The sequence below is a fragment of the Sturnus vulgaris genome, unplaced genomic scaffold (assembly GCF_052056855.1).
Source record: "Sturnus vulgaris isolate bStuVul1 unplaced genomic scaffold, bStuVul1.hap1 Scaffold_87, whole genome shotgun sequence".
NCBI lineage: Eukaryota > Metazoa > Chordata > Aves > Passeriformes > Sturnidae > Sturnus > Sturnus vulgaris.
In genome coordinates this window covers 3011874-3028829 of record NW_028276756.1, presented here as the reverse complement: position 1 = coordinate 3028829, position 16956 = coordinate 3011874, and the positions used below count along the sequence as shown (strand labels likewise).

General features: G+C 51.3%; 1 non-coding gene across 1 annotated transcript; it reads left to right on the top strand.

Annotated features, from left to right (window-relative positions):
• The first annotated feature begins 3793 nt into the window (after positions 1–3793).
• LOC148217314 (small nucleolar RNA SNORD45) lies at positions 3794–3877 on the top strand. The gene has a single exon (XR_015801121.1). It is a non-coding gene; the product is annotated as a small nucleolar RNA SNORD45 (small nucleolar RNA).
• Positions 3878–16956: the final 13079 nt, after the last annotated feature.

The window sequence follows — 16956 nt, the reverse complement described above, 5'->3', positions numbered from 1 at the left end:
CATCCAGAGCAAAGTCAATTCATTGCTGTGTTGGAATTCAAAATGCAAGGGTCTGTAAGGCAAGGCATAGAACTAAACACAAGTTTAGCTTTAGAATTAAAGATCTAGAAGAAATAAAGGTACTTACAAAGGGAAGAAGAAGTTTCAGAGTGCAGCCATGTAAGTTTGTGTGTTGGGATATAATTGGCTAAGAAAGTTCACTCTGTGGTATGAGTCAGTAAGATGAAATATCTTAGTATTGAATTAGAAACCTAAATATCTCTGTTGACAGTGCTTTATTGGTTAATAAATCCTTAAAAGGCCTTGTAACCATAAATCTTGTGACTTCTAAGCCATGCTGTGACCATTTGTAAGAAAAACTTACCATTTCTGCCTGGATAGAAAATTAAAAAAAAAAATAAATCACACTTTCTAAAGGAACCGTCCCTTCTCTCTCTTCATTTGGAAAAGCAAAAAACCCCACCAAAATTACAACATAAAAAAATACGGCCACACTTTAAAAATATACAATAAATACAATGAACACACATTCTGAAAATATAACGTAAAAACAACAAACCAGCACCTGGAGACACTTTCTTTGTCATGTCCCTCAGTGGGACCCATTAGAACTTCAGGAAACTTTGGACTTTGAATATGACTTTGAGTTCTTGAGAGGTTTCTTTTCCTGTTCTAATTCAATCCATGGGAAACCTCCTTCACATTTATTAATAGGACTCATTAAAATAAGAGAAACTTTGGAGTTTGAATCTGACTTGGAATTCTTGAGAGGTTTCTTCAACTCCCTTTCAGGGACTGATGTTCAGGGACTCAGCCCCAACCCTGAGAGGGTCATTAAAGTCCCTGTGCTGTGTCTGTGCTGCTGAGCTGGGCTGGGCTGCTGGCAAAGGCAGCACTGCAGAGAGAGAGCCAATATTTCGAAAATATTATTTGGAGCTCCTTGGCAGCACCAAATGCACACAGGGGCTTATTGGGATCAAGCAAGTCCTGACAAACCATGGCTCTGCCTTGATTTCCCTCTGCTCTGGTGCAGTTCATTAGGAAGGTTTCCAACTCCAGATATGGAGAAATATTTCAAAGAGCTTCTTAGAAACACACATTCCTATTTTCAAGGGTGTATTTTATTACTGTTCTCTTTAGAGCAGAGGTGATTGCAGCATTCTGTGATTGATGTTGATCCAGGGTCTCTCCTCAGGAGGTCTGGCAAAGAGGAGTTTCCTTTCTTTGTCAGAGCCACTTCCGGGACTACAGCTCCCATGATGCTTCGCAGTTCCCATAGAGTGCTATTGCAGCCGTGCCTTCATCTCCCATCATGCACCGCGCCCCGAGAGCCATTGTAGCTGCACCTACAACTCCCATGATGCTCCACTGCTCTATCAAACCGTATTATACCCATGCCTACAAGTCCCATCATCCCCTGCGCCCCGGAGAGCCCCGTTAGAGCCCCCCAAGTGCCCGCTTGGACACCGAATGGCCCCAGATTCTCCTCCCTGACCTCCAAGTGCCCTCCCGGACTCCCAAGAGCTCTCCTGGGCTCCAAAGTATCCATCACAATCTCTCAGTGCTCCTCCTAGTGCCCACTCAGGTCTCCCAAGTTTCTTCCGGACTCTCAAGTTCTGTCTAAAATCCCTGCCTAGACTGAAAACTGCCTCAAATGTACCCTAGAAATGTCTCCATGAATCCCAAATGGGTACCTTTTATAATGTCTGAGAAAATGATTAAAAAGATGACAATGGTACTAAAATTGGAGAAATAATCATAAAGCTGGAGAAATACTTAGCCAGTAGTGGTCAATTATTAATGAAGGGAATTGTGTTACTTAGAACCAATGACCAAAAAAAATTTTGGTTGCCAAAAATGTATTGATTTTTTTACATAAATAGAAAATTAAGGTGTGATAAATGTGATCCGTACTAATTAATTTGTAACTATATTAGCAAAATTGTATTTAGATCAATAGAAGACAATTGTTACAGAGTGAGGGGGGAGATGGGTGAGACAGGACACAGGACATCTTCCAGATGTTGGGAGTCGAAGAAGAAGGTTGGAAGAAAGTCAAACAAGAATAGTAGAAGGACGTAGGTCTGACAAACAGCATCTAGAAAGTTTTGACCTTGAAATGGGCCAAAATGGGATGATTCCAAGCATGGGACTCAATTAAAGTCTTGTTATGGAAAACATCTGCTCAGTCACACAGTGCACCTGAGCTACCTGCAGGTCACACCTCGGTCACTGATGAAGACGATGAGCCTTCATCGGAAATAAGACCCTCAAAGGGATGAGAGACCCCCTAACCCATTAGTAGAGCATGCACCGTACACACAGTGACGGAGATTTTAGGAATAGAAGGTAGGAGGAGTTTTCTAGAACCTTCTGTAGCCTACAGTATATAAGTGGGATTGTTAGCCTGGATGCTTTGGTACGTGAGGAATGGGAGCCCCTCCCTGTACCCCCGGCCAGTTTTGCTTATGCTTTATACGAACCTCAATTATACTGAATTACTTACTGCCAAATTTTGTATATTCTCAAATATATGCTCTTTGATTGTATTCATCTCCAATACTTTAATTGTCATCTCCAATACTTTGATTGTATTCGTTTTTGTTACAATTTAAAAATCTACTATTAAATTTAATCTTGTTGCTTGATAAATTGGAAAAATAGAACATCATTCATAACACCAGGTAAGCAGTGGTGGTCGAATAAACGTCCTTATCCCAATTCACAAACTCTCCGGAGACAGTCAGTCTCACAGATAACCGTCTGGTCCTTGTAGATAACCACCAGTGAAATCTGGAAGTCTGCTCCTTGAGATTGGCAGCACTGATCAAACAAAGGCAGGAAGGGCTATCGGGAAGACTGATATTGCAAGCTGGTAGTCCATGCAGCTTACTTGGAAAACATAACATAGCATAATATAACAAGGTGATTTTAAACAGGACTATTTAATCATATCATTTCTTTTATCTAGTGTCCATGCTTCACTTCAGAGCTTAGTATTCTGGTTTATACAAGCCCCAATGCTTTTGTGATTAACACGGATCTTTTATGGATGGTCCCAGGATGGAGGCAGAGGGGATGGAGCCGGCTGGGGTGGAGAAGGATGCCCCGAGAGTGGAGGGGGATGGGGATGGAGGCGGGGGAGATGAGGGTGGATCCAGGGCAAGGCGGGCACGGCCCGGGAGCGGATCCTGGCGGCGGCTCCTCCTCCCGGGGCAGCGCGGGCGGATGATCCTGGGGAGCGGCCGCGGGGTGCGGGACGGGACCGGGAGAACGGGGGGATAGCGGGGATTGGGGGGGATAGCGGGGATTGGGGGGATAGCGGGGAAGGGGGGGGATAGCGGGGAACGGGGGGATAGCGGGGATTGGGGGGATAGCGGAGAACGGGGGGATAGCGGGGAACGGGGGGATAGCGGGGAACGGGGGGGATAGCGGGGAACGGGGGGATAGCGGGGATTGGGGGGATAGCGGGGATTGGGGGGGATAGCGGGGAACGGGGGGGATAGCGGGGATTGGGGGGGATAGCGGGGAACGGGGGGATAGCGGGGATTGGGGGGGATAGCGGGGAACGGGGGGATAGCGGGGATTGGGGGGATAGCGGGGATTGGGGGGGATAGCGGGGAACGGGGGGATAGCGGGGAACGGGGGGGATAGCGGGGAACGGGGGGATAGCGGGGATTGGGGGGATAGCGGGGATTGGGGGGATAGCGGGGAACGGGGGGGATCCTCTGTGTGGGTGCCGGTGCCGGGGCTGTGGAAGGAAGGGGAGGAGGAGGAGGAGGAGGCGCTGGCCGGCCCGGGATGAGCGCTGGCATGTATTATCTGAGGCGAGCTGATGTCTCTCACCGCTTTAGCTCTAGAATTACTCTGAGGCCCGGCCATCCCTCCCTCCCTCCCTCCCTCCGGCAGCGCAGCTTTTGCCCGCGGTGCCATCGAGTCCCCGGGCCGGGCTCTGAGCCCGGAGCTCTGCTCAGGCCGGCCCTAAAGCCGCAATGTTTTGTGCTTCCCGCAGGTGTGTGGTTAAAGCCGGGACATTCCAGGCCCGGTGCCTGATGCAGCGTTTTGGAGAGTGCCCAGAGCTGCAGGTGCCAGTGGCACAGGTGAGGTTTGGGGTGACCCAGGCGCTCCCAAGGCTTTGGATGTGCAGCCCCTGGGAAGGCTCCCTGTGCCTGTGCTGGGCTCCTGTCAGCTCCCCAGGCATGGGTTTGTGGGCAGGGAAAGGAAAGGAGCCAGGGCCTCGTGTTCATCTGGGTCCTTTTGTATCTAAAGTCCAGATTTGGCTTCTGGTGCTCTATTTTCTACTGCAATTTAAACATTCTGTTTTTAATAAAACTATTTTTGGTGTCGTTTTCGTGTCCCTGGAGACACAATGGTCATCGTGTAGGGAGGAGGGAGAGCTCAGGAAGGAGAAAGGATGGGGGAAAGGTGCTTGTAATTTTACTTCTCAATGTCCTCTGATTTTTTGGGCAATAACTTCAGGTCGTTCTCCTACATGGAGTGTGTTTGGCCAGTGATCAGGGCGAGGTTTCTCCCCGTTCTTATCCCAGGGCAGGAGCCTTTCAGCGTGGGCTCTGTGCCACTGGGTGGCCTCGTGGTTTTCTGTCTCTTGTGATCGCTGTGTGCATCTCCAGGGAGGCAAACGAGGCCATGCTGAGCCTCGAGATGCAAAATGTTCCCATTTGCCACGGAAATGTTCGTGTTGGCCAGGCTGGGAACATCTCAGCATGTCCAGGGCCGGTGAGGGATGGGGTCCAGCACTCCAAGTGACGCTGGGACCAGAACCACAAGGACCATTTGGAGCCACACTTGACCCTGGGGATGACCTTGACCTCAGCCTGACGCTGTTTCACCCCAGGACAGGAGAGCCACCATCAGCTTTTATTACCCACCCATAAAAGCTTCACCTTTGAACCTCCCCAAATCCCATCTGGGACCCCCCCAGGGGACCCCCCCAAACTCTGGGACCCCCCTCCAGCCCCCTCAGCCACGCTGTGGCCGAAGCTTCATCTCAGTGAAGGGGATGGAGACGTTGAAGCCTTTCCAGGGGAACCAGTGGATGCCCTGTGGGGGAGCTGGGGGGTCAGAACCCTTGGAGAGTTCCAGAGACCCCCATAAATCCCCATAGAGACCCCACAGTCGCTCCCCAGATTCCTATGGGCACTCATGGACCCTTAGGGATCCCCATAGACACCCCAGAGACCACAGAGATCCCCACAGGCCCTACAGGACCACACAGGCCCTATAGATCCCACAGACCCTTTTTCCACAGGGCCCTATGGAACCCTATGGACTCCCACAGACCCCTATGGACCCTCAGAGAACCCCATGGACCCTCCCAAAGATTCCCTCATACACCCCCAGACCCCTCCATAGTCCTATAGCCCACCCTAGACCTCCCCTAGCCCCCTTAAAATACCCAAAGCCCCTTGCAAAGACCCCCAGATCCCCTCCAGACTCCCCCAAAATCTCCTCCAGACTCCCCCAGATCCCCTCCATATCCCCCAAAATCCCCTCCAGACTCACCCAAAATCTCCTCCAGACCCCACAAATCCCCCCCATAGCTCCCCATACCCCCTTAAATCCCCCCCAGACCCCCCGAAATCCCCCCCAGAGCCGCCCAATCCCCCACCCCGTGCCCCCCCCCCGGCCCAGGTGGGTACCTTGTGGTCCCGGGGGTCCCGTAGAGCCCGTTCAGGTTGGCACAGTGGCACTTTCGGTACCACCAGGCTCCCCCGGAGGCCGCGGGGTGGGGGGGGGGTGGTGGGGGGGGCGGCCCGAGGGGTCCCGAGGGTCCCGGGAGTCCCGGTCCCGTGTGGAGAAGGGGCTGCCCGAGTGGTAAGAGAGGGCATCTCCTGTGGGGGGACATGTCAGGGACCCCCAAACTCAGCAGGAGCCACCAAAACCCACCCGATTCCCCAACACCCCAGGGACCCCCAAACCCACCAGGGACTCCCAAAACAACCCAGGGACCCCCAAACCCACCAGGGACCCCACAGACCCCTGCCAACCAATGAACCCCAAACCCCCAGGGATCCCAAATCCCATCAGGACCCCACAGAATTCCCCAAATACCCCAGGGACCCCAAAACGCACCAGGAGCCACCAAAACCCACCAGAAACACCAGGGATCCCAAAACCACCAGGAACACCAAAACCTACCAGAGATTCTCAAAACCCACCAGGGACCCCAAAACCCAGCAGGGACCCCACAGACCCCTGTCAGCCAGTGAACCCCAAAACCCCCAAGGATCCCAAATCCCAGCAGGACCTCACAAAATTCCCCAACACCCCAGGGACCCCCAAACCCACCAGGAACCACCAAAACTCAGCAGAAACCCCAAAATACCCCAAGGACCCCAAAACTTATCAGTCACCCCGAAATCCACCAGAAACCCCAAAACCACCAGGGACCCCCAGGGACCCCAAAACCCACCAGCGACCCCACAGTCCTCTGCCATCCAGTGAACCCCCGAACCCCCCATGGATCCCAAATCCCATCAGGACTCCCAAAAATTCCACCCCAAACCCCCCCGGAACCCCCCCCGGCCCCGGCGGTGCCGCTGAACGCTCCCACGCGGAGCCGGTACCGCTCCTGGGCGCTGCCCACGGCCAAGTCGCGATAGATCGCCAAGGCCGAGTCGCGACCGGCCCGCAGCTCCACGCGCAGCTCCGTGGGGGTCGCGGCCGTCGGCTCGTGCAGCGCCTCGTTCCCTGCACCCCAAAAATCCTCCGGTACCCCCAGGACTCCTGCGGGGTCCCCTCGAGATCCCCCGTCCCCCCCCAATGCTCTCCCTGAAATATTGGGGACCCCCAAAGTGCTGGTGAGAGGAATGTTGAATTTGTCTTTACAAATGAGTTGTGGATCAGCCTGTAGGTAAGGCTAGCACTGAGAGATAAGAGAAACAATGGGATGGATTCCACTGATTGATGAATGGAAAGAGATATTTGCCTTTACAAACAAACTGTAGGGCTGCTGATAAATGAAATTGGATATCGAAAGATGAAAGAAGCAACGGGGGGAAAACTATGAATTCTATAAGAATTAAAAATTAAAAGGGAGGGTTATACATTAGAGGGGAATTTCAGGTATCAGGCGTTCCGGCAAGTCTGTGCCTCTCAAGTACCTAAGCCAATGGGGAAAGAGAGAGGGAAATGCGGCCGGGAAAATAGGATAAAAAGGAGGCTGCGTCCTCCGAAAATTTGAGAGATCCCAGGGGAATGTCCCATGGCCTCTCCCTTTATTCGAATAAAGCAAAAAGGACTCCTCTGTCTCCTTTTTGGACATAAACCTCTGGTGTTTGTGGATTAATTTTCCTGACATTTCCATTTTAATTTAACTTCTTTAAAGCTGTTTTCAGTTTTCCCAGAATCTTCTCCACAGTCCTGTTTGCTCTTTCCAAGAACCTTTCCTGGAGAACGAGGTGCAGCTCCTGTCACAAGATGTGCCACCAACTGCAGCTTCTCTTGGCTTTCCACACTGCACGTGCAGCACAACTTATGCAGTAAAGCAGGACAAAGGTTTTAAGAACTTGACAGCTTGTCCTTTCTTTTCCTGGTGGACTGGGGAGTTGTGCCATGGGTAAGGTTTCCATTGTTACTGTTCTAACCTAAGAAAACAGGAGGTGCTACCAGGAATTGCTAGGGAATGCAACCCTGACCGAATGCAGAGAAAGAATCTGCAGAGCCTGCAGCCAGAAGTGGAGAGTTGTGTGATAATCATTCCAACACCCCCATGGACATCTTGACAGAGATCTAGAACATGAAAATGGGCTGACAGAGGGAGTTTGTGTTCAGTTTAGCTGATTCTACATCTCTTGCACTGGTATAAATCAAGAGTACCATCAATTCATGAGAAGCACCAGAACAAGCTGGACCTCTCCAAGTAGATGACTGAAAGAATCTGAAAAGGAGAAATGCAGGGAATGAACTTTGTCTGTAAGAAGGGTCATTTTTCCCTCATAATTTCCAATTCATTCCCTCTGCTTTTGTCCTTTTTAGCAAGGGATTTCCATCCCAGATTCCCCATGAAACGAGAACCCTGAGCTTGTGGAAGTGCCTGAGAGATGCCGTGTTCCTCTGCAGGGACACTCAGGCTGAAAGAGGAGCCTGAGGCCTGTGTGGGGAAGCCTCCTCGGAGCTGGAATTTGTGCCGTGCTGGGAGAGGAGGAGCAGGGGGAGAAGGCTGGGCGCTGTGTGGCAGGAGCAGGAGGTTTGGGCTCAGGACATTCCGCCTGCGCCGCTGCCCCGCAATGGGCGGCCGTGCCCGGGGCTCTGGGCCTGGCCCCGCGTGCGCTGAGCTCCCGACACTGCGGGAGCTGCCCGGGCTGGGCTCAGGATCCCGCTGGGGCTGGGCAGCAGGCTGGGCTCCCACTGGCATCAGCAGCAGCTGGAAATACCTCTGGGCATCTCCATTTACTGCTGCTGCTCAGAAGGAACAGTGAAGCGAGTTGAGGAGTTCTGGTTTCTCTTCGTCCTGCTGGATTTTTCATTTTATTTGACACTCCATGGCAATTTCTGTGATGGCTTCTGTCAGCTGCTTCTATTTCAGCAGCACCAGCAACAGGGCTGTGTTTGAGTGCTGCAAATGTGGCCTGTGTGGCTTTAATTCTCCTTGACTTTGTGCTCATGGACTTGTGAGCAATACAAGATGTGCTACTCATGATGGCTGCAACGAACAGCCCGAGTTCCCCATCACAAAAGCACTCTGGATAGCACTGATCGAAAAAGGCAATTGCAGTATTAAGGATAAAATTCAAGTGGCAAACAGAAGAGGGTCAAGAGCAGCCATGAGCTACAATTCCCAAGGCAAAGGCAACAACAGCCTCCTGCTGTCAGCTCAGGGTGTGTAAAACAGGTCTGAAAGCAGCGCTGGAACCCGATCATTTCTTTCTCTGCAGGCTAGGTCAGGGCAGCACAGGCGGGCCCTGAGGAATCAGGGCTGTGTGTGGGTGATTGTTGCTGTACTCCAGAATTGCCCTGGACAAAGGCCTTGGAAGCCGAGGCAGGAGCAGGTGGGAAGGGGCCGGCGCTGCTGCTGCTCCTGCCCGGGAGCCCCGGCTGGGCCGGGCCGGCGCCCACTGCGCTGCGGCTGCTGCTGCTGCCAGAGCCGGGCGGGACTCGGGGACAGGGAATGGACACGGGGGGACAGCAAAGGCCTTGGGGGCTGCAGGGATGTTGGTGCTGGGGCAGCGCCAGCACAGAGCTTCAGCCTGCAATGAACCCCGAGGGAAATGCTGGGGAAAGGCTCCATTTCAGCCTTTCTTTACTCATTGCTGTGAAGGGACCAAAAGAAAAGGGGAACAAGCAGGGCCCGACCCCTTGTCCTTTGTGAGGAGCCATGAGGGGCTGTGAGTGGCCATGAGGGGTTGTGAGGGGTCCTGAGGGGCTGTGAAGAGCTGTGAGGGGCAGTGAGGGGTCATGAGGGTCTCTGAGGAGCCATGAGGGGGTATGAAGGGTTGTGGGAGACTGTGAGGGGCTGTGGGAGGCCAGGCACCTCATGGAACAAAGGGTCCATTGTGACACCGTAGAACTGAGGAGATCGTTGGTGGTTGTACAAAAGCTTGTGGAACCAAAAGCCCATTGTGACATTGTGGGGCCTCAGGGAGCCATGGAGACCATTATGACACTTCAGGACCCATTGGAACCAAGGGGCCATTGTGACAATGCAGGGCCTGGTATAACACAGGGGTCATTTTAGCATGGCAGGGCCTCATGGAATCAAGGGGATCGTAGTGACACTGTGGGGCTCCATGAGACCACGGGGACATTCTGACTCTGTGGAACCAAGGATACCATTGTTACACATTGTGACACCAAAGGGCCATTGTGGAACTGCAGGGCCTCATGGAACCAATGAGACCATTGTGACATCACAGGGCCTCACGGAACCAAGGGGCCATTGTGACACTGTGTGGCACCATGGAATTCTGGAGACCATTCTGACACTCTGGGGCCCATGGAGCCAAGACGCCATTGTGACACCGCAGGGCCTCATGGAACCAAGGCAACCATTGTGACACTGCAGGGTCTCATGGACACAAGGGCCCAGTGTGACACTCTGGGTCTCCATGGAAGCAAGAGGACAGTGACACAGCCAGGCCTTGTGGAATCAAGGGGTCATTCTGGCATTGTGCAGTCCCATGGAACCAAGGAAACCATTTTGACACTGCAAGGCCTCATGGAAGCAAGGGGCCATTGTGCCACTGTGGAGCCAAAGAGACCATTGTGATATTACTGGGCCTCATGGAAACAAAGATCTGTTGTGATACTATGGGGCCACATGGAACCAAGGAAGAATCATGATGCTGCAGGGCCCCAAGGATCCAAGAACATGGAACAGGTCTGGTTGACTTGGCCTCCTAAGGGCCACCAGAGTGGTCCAGATGACACTGGAATGTTGAGGGTCGCTTCTCATCTGCCCCTAAAACCTTGGCATTCAATGCTTTCCTTCCTGTGGGAAAGAGATGTCCTTTAAATCCAGGGGTTCATGGCCAAAATTGGGATTCCTACTCCAAATGTGATTATGTCCTTGGATTGTTCCCCTATGAAGCCTGTCAGGATAGAAAGCTCTGTCTGGCCTTGGTCTCTTGGGGGCCACCTTGCATCTGCCTTTAAAACACTGGAAGGCTGTGCTTTTCTTTCCATGGAAAAAAGCATCTTTTACGTCCAGGGGTCCATGGCTAAAATTGGGAATCTTCCTCCAAAATTCCTTATAACCAAGGATAACTCCCAGACAAAAGCTGTCAGATTTCCTTGGCTTTCTGAGGGCCAGCTCTCATCTGCCACTGAAACACTGGGGGTCTGCCCTTTCCTTCCCATGGAGAAGAACTGTCATTACAATCCAGGGACTCACAGCTGAAATGGAATTCCACATGCAAAACTCCACAAATATCCAAGAGTTACTTTGAGACAAAAGATGCAAGGATAGACAGGTCTGGCTTGCCTTGGCCTCTGGTGAGTGCTTCTGATCTGCCTTCACAAACCCTGGGGTTCTGTAGTTTCCTTCTTAGAGAGAAGAATTGTCCTTCTTGTCCAGGCACCCATGGCCTCAAGCACATGATCACTGTACAGGGACACAGAAGTTCTCTGCTTAATGGAGTGGAGTCTGAGGACAGCACAGGAGAGCCCTGGGAGTGTTTCAAGGACGGATTCAGGGATGGTGGATCCCTTTGAAATAATAGAGAATTCCATGAAAAAGAAAGAATTAATGCCAGGAGCAGTTGGGGAGGTCCAGACTGGACCCAAGGAGAAAGGAATTTCTCTCCCAGGGCAGGGCTGGGGTGCAACACATCCCCCAGAAGGAATCTGGAGCAGCCCAAGGCTCTGTGTGTGCAGGCAGAGGCAGGCAGGAGGCAGAGCTGTCAGCAAAGGAAGGGGCCAGCGAGGTGGGGCAGCCGGGGGATGACGACAGCCTGCAGGGACAGAGGCGCAGGGCATGGACACCGTAGGACAGCCTGGGCTGCAGAGGCCACAGGGATGGGCAGCAGCTGAAAGGCCCTGACACAGCCAACTCCTGCAGCACTTGGGCCATGCAGGCTGGCCCTGGGCCTGAGGCCAGCAGGGGACAAGTGAGCCTTGCTGTGCTGGGGCCTCATTGCCTCCTTGTCCCTGCTCAGCAGCCTGGCAGGGGCCGCCCCATGGTGCTGCCCTTGGCATTGCACATGCCCAGAGCCCAGTGGCCCGGGAAGAGCCCTGAGCAATGAGGGAGGGACAGGATGTGCCTTGCCAGGGGCTGGGGCTCAGCCCTTGGCCCTTTGCATTCCTGAAACACATCCAGGTTTGCTCAGCATCAGAGACACCTTTCCCTTGATTGTCCCCACCTGTCATCACTGCCTCCAGTGTTCTGCTCTAACTGGAACTTGGAAACATTTTCTCAGTCATATCCCTCAGTGGAGTCCATTAAAACTTCAAGAAACTGTGGAGTTTGAATATGATTTTGACTTCGGAGAAGTTTTCCTTCAGCTCCCTCTCAGGGACTGATTTCCAGGGACTCAGCACTGTTGAAAAATCCCAGCTCTACAGAGACGGGGCAACTGAGAGGCTTTTAAAATATTTTCTTCCATTATCAGAAGGATGAAACATAAGAGGTGTAAAACTCCATGCCATTCTATCAGAAGCCAACTTATTTCCTCGTTATTAAACCTTAGAAATGTTTCTTAGCCTATTACCTTTTGCCACGTAATGGTACTAATAATTCTAATACCAATCACCTATTATTTTACAACACATGATCTTGCCAAAATGCATCTTTCACAGTTCTAATTCTTCAAAAAATCTGATCTTTTTGCAAGGCCATTGTTTGAAACTTGTTTCTAGTTCAATCTCTCTCTCAGCAACGTCTTCTCTATTCCAGGGCCATTCTGAGTCAGCACACCTTATCTCAGAGTTTGCATCCAGATGTACAAGACTGTGTGAGCTTTCAGTCAGGCTTTGAGAATCCTTTACAAATCCATTTCTCACAAATATCAATCACAGAATTCTGCAATCATCTCAGACAACAGTAATAAAATACATCTTTGAAAATAGGAATGGATATTTCTAAGAAGGCCTTTGTCATATTTCTCCATAACTGGAGTTGAAAACCTTCCAAATGAACTGCACCAGACCAGAAGGAAATCAAGGGAGAATTGTTTCTTGCTGGGAAACCCCTGAAGAATTCAGTCATAATCGAACTCCAAAGTTTCTGATACCATTTATGGGTCCCACTGAGGGACACAACAGAGAAAGTGTCCCCAGGTTCCAGTGAGAGCAGGAAATTGGAGGCAGAGATGACAGGTGGTGTGGGAAATGCAGGCACGGAGAGCTCTCAGGGCCTTGTGCATACAGGCTCAGAGACTGAGATGGATCCAAGGTTTGAACTAAGACCTTGGAGAAATCTTGGGGAATCAGAGCATTAAAAGTAAAATAGATATAAAACAGGAATATAAGTTTTTAGTTTAAGTAGAAATATGTTTTAAACAAACAGAAATATGCATTATGTAAGCAAAGCAGTATGTTAAGTAAAACAGTAAAAGATTTTAAAGCTTAGCAATAAAACTTGTTATAAAGTTAATTAGAACTTTAAGGTTTATCAGTGTAGGTTGGTTAAGTGTTACAGGATTGGTTGAAAAATGATGCATTGTGGCAAAGCCATGAGAAGCAAAGCAATTAATGATTGGTGTAAAAGGATGCTGGCAAACTTCACAGAAGTATTTGCTTGGCTAAAAAACTAACATAAGGCATTGTAACTAAGAATGAGGAGGCTTCTGATATTATGGTGTTGGATGTAACAGCTTTAATGTCTCACCCTTCTATGAGACTGACACCATGAGGCCATAAACCATCTTTGACAACGTCTCTCAGTTGCCCCATCTCTTGTAATATCAATCTCCCAATACACATTTTCTTGACATCAGACATGACTAATGAAATGAATAGGGACTTATGGACACCAGGTGTATCCCATTAAAGTCAATAGGGATTTAGGGACACCTTGTTTATCCATTGAAGTCAATGGGCTTTTGGTGAAATTTGGTCCTAAAATGGAGAAATTTGAGGAAAATATTGGGCTGAATTCTGGGAGTTTCCACTCCAGGATAGTAGTGCTGATGCTCTGGATGTGCTGGATGAATTCCTGGAGGCCAATTCTAAATCCCTGATCCCTCACCTGTGGTCCATGCTGGAGCTGGGCCTCCAGATAAGCCCAAAAATTTCCATTTTCAGCCTGAAATCTGGGAATTCTAAGCCCAAAATTGGTAATTGTAGCATACAAAATGTTGGGACGTCAGGTCTGCCCACTGAAGTCAAAAGGGATTGAAGGACACCAGGTCTACCCCTGTAAAGTCAACAGGGATTTAGGGACACCACATCTACCCATTGATAGGGCTTGATTGGAAAGAGTTACTCTTTAAACTGGGAGCACTGGGAAGGGCTAAGGGGGGACACGGGGGTGACTGGGAGCACTGAAGCAAAAGTGGGGCCACTGGGAGGGATTTGTAGGAATAAATGGAGATAAACAGGACTCCAGTTCTAACCCACTGAAATGAATAAGAATATAGGGACAGCAGGTCTAGCCTTTAAAGGCAATGGGGTTTAGGGGCACCAGGTCTACCCCGTCCAAGCAATGAGGATGTTTGAGACACTTGTTTTGGGGGGCCCCAGGGGTTTTTGGTGATCCGGATGTGCAAGGGGTACCCAGGTGTATCCAGGTGATTTCTGGGGATACCCAGGTGTACTCAGGTGATTGTTGGGGGGGGATCCAGCTGATTTTGGGCAATATCCAAGTGTACCCCGATAATTTTCAGGGATATCCAGGTTGTTTTTAGGGCACCCAAGTGCCCTGACTCACCCCGACAGGCCAGGAGAAGATGATGGCCACCGTCCTCCCAGTCGATGTGGACACAGATGACCCTTGGCAGCTGCGGGGCTGTCAGGGGCACCCCAACATTCAGGGGTACCCCAAAACTCCAGGTGAGGACATCAGGGGTGGGAGGGAGCCCTGAGTTACCTCAGGAGAGGATGCAGCACAGGTACAGCCAGGTGCTTTAGTGCATGTGGTTGGTGAAGATGGTATTCTGCAGCAGCTCCAGCTCTGGGGTGGGCAAAGAAGGCACCCCAAAATATCAGGAAGGCAGTGGGGGAAACCCCAATATCTCAGTGGGGGCACCCAGGTATCCAGGAGTTCAGGCCTACCCAGTAAAGTAATTCAGGATTAAGGGAAACCAGGTCTACCCATTCAACCCAACAGAACCCACAGCTCCCACTTTAGGAGAGGGAGGGGCTGGAAAACTTCGAGGATTCTGCAAAATTGTTGGAGCTTTTTGGGGAATCCCTCACCTTCCTTCAGCCTTCCAGGGGGCAGTGCCCTTGCTGTAGTTCCTGGTGGGCATCAGCAGCCCCAGGCAGTGTTTCCAGGCCGAGAAGTTGGAGAAGTTGCGGCTCAGCAAGGCCCTGGTGAAGGCCAGCTCGGCCTTGAGGTCCTGCCTGGCTGCAAGTGCCTACCAGTGTTCCCAGGTTGTGGACTGGGAAGGCACCAGTATAAACCATTAAGCACTTGGAGCCACTCCCGAGCTCCTGAGGCCTGTGGCAGCAGCTCCCAGTATAAACCAGTAAGGCCTCATGCACCCAAACCCATTCCCAGTGTAGTCTAGGGGCTCCTAGTGTGGTCCTGGGTCTCCCAGGTTTATACTGGGAGGGCACCAGTATAAACCAGTAAGCACTGTGAGCCACAACTGAGCCCCTGAGCCCATGGCAGCAGCTCCCAGTATAAACCAGTAAGGCCAGCACTACCTGAAGTCACTCCCAGTAGGTCCCAAGCCCCCTGCCAGGATAACCCAGGACACCTCAGTTTTGCCCAGTAAAATCCAAAACATCCCTCTATAACCCATCACAACCCAGTCAACCCCAAAACCACATCCCAGTATAAACCAGTACTACCCAGTATAACCCAGTGACCCCCAGCACCCCATCCCAATATAAACCAGTATAACCCAGTATAACTCACAGTCGGCCACCAGGTCCTCCCAGCCAGCAGGGGGCACTCACATTCCCCTGCTCCCTTTCCCAGTAGAGCCCAGTACAAATCAGAAACACCTCAGCACCTCATCCCAGTGCAAACCAGTATAACCCAGTAAAACCCCAGCATCCTATCCCAGTATAACCCGGTATAAAGCAGTCACTCCCAGTACCTCATCCCAGTATAACCCAGTACAGACCAGTAACCCCCCAGAACCTCATCCCAGTACAAACCAGTATAACCTTGTACAACCAGTACACACAGTGCTAGGTCTTCCTGGACACTCACACACTCTCTCCCAGTATAACCCAGTATTACCCAGTGACCCCAGCCCCATCCCAGCACCCCCTGGAGCCCATCCCAGCACAAACCAATACAAACCAGTACAACCCACTCACAGTTTCAGGGATTGGCCACCAGGAGGTGCTCACACAGTGCCAGGTCCTCCCGGCCAGCAGGGGGCGCTGCAGCATGGCAGAGCACCCAGCCCTGGTGGTGCCACACCCTGTAGGATTTGGGGTTCACCCCCAGGCACTGCCCAATGAATGACAGCTCTGATGGCACCCTGAAACCAGTATAAACCAGTCTGGACCAGTATGGGCCAGTAGAAGTGGTAAAAAACAGTAAAAAACTGTAAACAACAGTGTAATGCAAACCAGTAGTAACCAGTAGAAACCAGTATGTACAAGAAAAAACAGTATGGACCACGCCAAACCAGGAAAATAGGTAAAAACCAGTACAAACCAGTGAACACCCTTGTCTGTGTCAGGAGCCAAGCTGGCTGGGCCCGGTAACAAACCTGCTGCCCAAAGTCAGTAGAAATGTTACGACCCATTTCAAACACCTTAACACCCATCCCTTCACCCACCACATGATTTGGAAAGACATGAGCACACATCTTTCCTCTCACATTGATGGTTCCTGTGCTGGTGACAGTCTGTTAAACCCAGCCTTCAGCCTGAGCTCTCTGCTGTTGCAGTTCCATGCACAGAGGTTGTTGTCTCTCAGCCCTTCCATGGGCAGGGCGGTGTTCAGCCATCTCCAGGACAGCAGGGCCCCAGCCCACGTCACTGTGCCCTGGGGAGACAAAAACCATCACTCCAAATGTCCCCTTCTCCTTCTTCCCAGGCATTTGGCCCTGCCAGTGGGGTTTGCTGCTGGTTGCCACAGGAAAAAGGAGACCCCTGTGACACTGTGGGGCCCCATGGAACCAAGAGTTCATTGTGACACAGCAGGGCCATGTGGAGCCAAGGAACCATTGTGACACTGGGGAAACTCATGGCACCAAGGGGCCACTGTGACATTGTGGGGCCTCATGGAACCTGTGAGCCATTGTGACACTGCACGGCCTTGTGGAACCAAGGAGACCACGGTGACACTGTGGGGCCACATGGAACCAAGAGTCCATTGTGACACTCTGGAACTACAGAGACCATTGCTGAGAGTATGGAACCTCAAGGAAC